This window comes from Choloepus didactylus, chromosome Y (assembly GCF_015220235.1).
Source record: "Choloepus didactylus isolate mChoDid1 chromosome Y, mChoDid1.pri, whole genome shotgun sequence".
NCBI classification, from domain to species: Eukaryota; Metazoa; Chordata; class Mammalia; order Pilosa; family Megalonychidae; genus Choloepus; species Choloepus didactylus.
Window position 1 is genome coordinate 10,304,691 of NC_051335.1, and position 3,838 is coordinate 10,308,528.

Here is a 3,838-nt window from a genome sequence, read left to right on the forward strand (position 1 = left end):
ACAGAAAAAAATTAAATTTATTATTGGGAGGTAGCATGCATATAAACTGAAACAAATGTTTTGCAAAACAGTATTTACTTTATACCGCCTGCAATCCACTGATAGTTTCTACTGTATTCTAGTCTTATTTTATTCTAATTTAATTTATTCCATGCCATTCTTTTCCTTTCCACTCCATTCCATTCATTTTTATTAGTCAGGACAATGCTTGCTAACCTCTGAAACAAACAACCGCTAGATCTCAGTTGCTTAATGGTAGCAATCCCTTAGTTTGAAAACCTGGTACTACTCCCATCCTGCCTTGGCTTTTCTGCCTTGCAGACCAAGCTTTTCTTTGCTTCTGTCTTTCTATTCTCATCTATCATCACATCTGACTTCTTTGCCCCCTGTGAGAAGACCCCAATCCCCTGCCCACTCGCCTCCTCTCCCTATCCCATATGTCCCTCACTCTTTGCCTGAGAACCTGCCTCGAATCCCAAATCCCTTGAACCAGTCTGTTGCCACTGTGGCAGCCATGGCTCCTGTCTCCTGACCCCTTCTTCCTTCCCCAACTCTCTGCGTTCCTACCCCTACTCAGTCCCAGGGCCTGTAGCCTTTGCTTCCATGTCCTGCTTGCTGAGATGGCAAATGAGACCAGGATCTGTGGGACAGCTAATGGGCCTTCCAACTCCAGGCTGGCCCCAGTGTCAGTCTAGGTCAGGACTGATGTCATTGAGCCAGCCAGGCATGTAATAAGGTAGCTCTTTCCGCCTGCTACTATGGTGAGTGGCTATGGAATCTGATTCTAGCAGCATCTTTATCTCCTCAATAAGCCTCAGATTCATTATCTAAAAAGCATTGGCTGTTAGCATAGTAGCAAATCTCTTAAATGTCTTATCAGAGAGGGGTGTTGTCCGTTTAAAACCAGGTGGGATGGAGGCCAGGATCTTGGGTTCCCCAGTTAAAAGACCTTCTGGTGATGGAAAAATCGGGGACTTACTGCTTTTCAAGCTGATAAACAATTTTAGCCAATACCTAAATAGTGTTTACCATGTACTTGACAATGTTCTGGGTACTTTGCAGTATTGATTCATGTAAGCCTCACAGAAACTACAGCTGAGGAAACTGAGGCCAGAGAGGGTAAGAATCTGCCCAAGGTCACACAGCTCAAAAAGAGTCGAGTCAGGATTCAAACTGGAGCAGACTGGCTCCATACTCTGCTGTCTTGGCTGCTAGGTGATTCTGTCCCATGAGAATAATTTGTATTTGCCTATATATTTATACACTGTTTACAGTTTCCAAACTGCTTTTGCCTACATTTCTGACCCTCACAATAACCACATGATCTAGATATGATGATGATGATGATGAGGAGGAGGAGGAGGAGGAGGAGGACCCTATTTTCCGATTGAGGAAACTGAGGCTCTAAATGAGATTCCTAGCCTGCAGTGCTTTGGAGTCAGCTCCAACCAGTTCCAACCAGCTCCAACCAGCTCCTGGGGCCGATCAATCCATTTCAAGGAGTTCTGCACCTGCTCGGCTGCCCACTCTGCCACCATGACTGCACAGGCCATCTCCTTCACCAAGGACTTCCTGGCTGGTGGCAGACAGTCCACAGGCATCGTGCCCTGTGGAATCCACATTCCCAAGAAGCAGAGTGCCTTCCCCTAGCAGAGGAGGGCCTTCACTGATGGCATCTGCTACTTCCCCACCGAGGCCCTTGACTTTGTCTTTAGGAATAAGTACAAGATGATGTTCCTGGGCAGTGTAGGCATGCATGTGCTGTTCTGGAGGTCTTTGTTGGCAATCTGGCCTCCAGTGGGGCACCAGGAGCCACTTCTCTCTTCTTGACGTACCTGCTGACTTTCAGCAGAACCCGTTTTGAGGCCGATGTTGGGAAATCTGACACTGAAAGAGAATTCCAAGGCCTAGGAGATGGCCTGGTGAAGACCACCAAGTCCAATGGCACTTGAGGACTGGGCAAGACATCATCATCTACAGGGAAGCTGACTTTGGCCTGGATGACACAGCCAAAGGTATGCTCCCCGACCCCATGAACACATCCATAGTGGTGAGCTGGATGGTCACCTGGCCCGTGACGGCTGTGGTCCTCTTTGACACCATGAGGCGGTGGATGATGATGCAGTGCGGGTGCAAAAGGAGCCCACATTGCATATACTGGGACCATCGATTGCTAGAGGAAGATTTTCTGAGAGGCATATGTGGAGCCTTTGTGCTGCATCTGTATGACAGATTGAAGAAAGTCATCTAAGTGTGTCTATCTCACTAGAAATGGGAACCAAAAGAAGCATGTAGAAGCTTTACTTAACCATTAGGGACCATTCACTTTCAAGAAGTTCCTATTGCATTTACCCAGGCCAGATCATGTCTGTTGAGGGCTGGGGAAAGCTCTAGAAAAGGGGCTCATTGTGATCATGCTTGACCATTGGCACCACTGAGTCCTTGTACCGATTATCGGTGTGGAGTGGGGGGTTATTACCCTCCTCATGGGTCCCCGGGGGAGGCAGCCCAGCCATGCAGACCCAGAGATTCTCAAGTACGGACACTCGTAGGACACTGAGTTGTGTGTAAGTATTTATTTTTAGAAAATCATGTCAAGTAACCTATTTCCCACCTGAGACATGAAAACCACATCAAGGAGGGAACAGTTTTTACTTCTATGAACTGGGAGGGAAATTGCTACTCTTGGAGCTGGAAGCTCAGAAACCTTTGTTGAGGAGTGTCTGTTTTTATCTGTCACTTTCTCCTTCTGCAAAGCCCTTGTTTTTAAGGAATAATTCTTGCAACAAAGACTCACCCATCAGGCATCCCACTCACGATTAGTTAATCTGTGAAAATGAGAAACAACCTCGGAGTGCCTGATATACTTTAGCAGCAAGAGATAATCACAGCCTCTAATTTCGGAAAATCACGATTGTCTTGTGACTGTGGTATTTTCAAATTGCAGGAACGCCAATAGAAATAAGGTAAAAAGATAGAAGAGTCAGCTAGTGCAATATCTTTATTAATTTCCATTGTAGTGTTCCTCTCTTATGGTGTGTGTGGGGGTGTTTAAAAAAGGAGCTGCCTGGAAGTGTGCTAATCTGTCTTTAACATCAGGGCATTTCCTTATATTACAATCAACCATCTCCCTGGCATTTAAAAGTGAAATATTTGCTTCAGAAATAAAAATGATAGGCAATAAAATGTAGCTGTAAACAAGTCTTCATGGCTTTATTTTTCATAGATAAATACACAATAAGTTCAAAGTAGAATTGAATTCCTAAAGCAATACCCCACTAATCTGTATTCGCGGGTCTCAAGCGTATTATCTGTAATTTACAACCAATTTAAATGGCATTAACAGCCCTTCCCTTATGGGATTTTAAATTTGCATCCTACCATTAAATTAAACAGTGATTGCATATTTTCTATAGGGGATGGGATGCTCTTTGATGCTTGTTTTGAATAATGAAGTATCTATTCATGCACAGGGTGCAATGTGCTCCTTTGTCCTCTATGTAATTGAAGCAAAATGTGAGTTAAAGGGATTTTTCCCCTTAGCCAAAGGTTTGTTTATTGGTGTCTATTTTCATCTGTTCAAAATTAAGAAAACTACTCTCTCACCATACCGGGAAATCATTTATCCAAAAAGACCCCGAATGAAGGGAGGTCAAGTTTTGCCTTGTTTGATCTTTACAAAGATGGAGTGGGATGTTAGAAAATATCAGGAAATAACCTTTGGGGCAGTAGCATTGTGGGGTAATTTGTAACTCTCCTCTAGAGACAAAGCACGAGAATTAGAAGTGGAGGATCGGGAAAAGGAAGAATATGGTCTGTTTCCAAAGTGAGAAACTTA

At 44.3% G+C, this 3,838-nt stretch overlaps 1 pseudogene; it reads left to right on the forward strand.

Annotated features, from left to right (window-relative positions):
* Nucleotides 1-620: 620 nt before the first annotated feature.
* LOC119524009 lies at nt 621-2,192 on the forward strand (annotated as a pseudogene).
* The last annotated feature ends 1,646 nt before the right edge of the window (nt 2,193-3,838 follow it).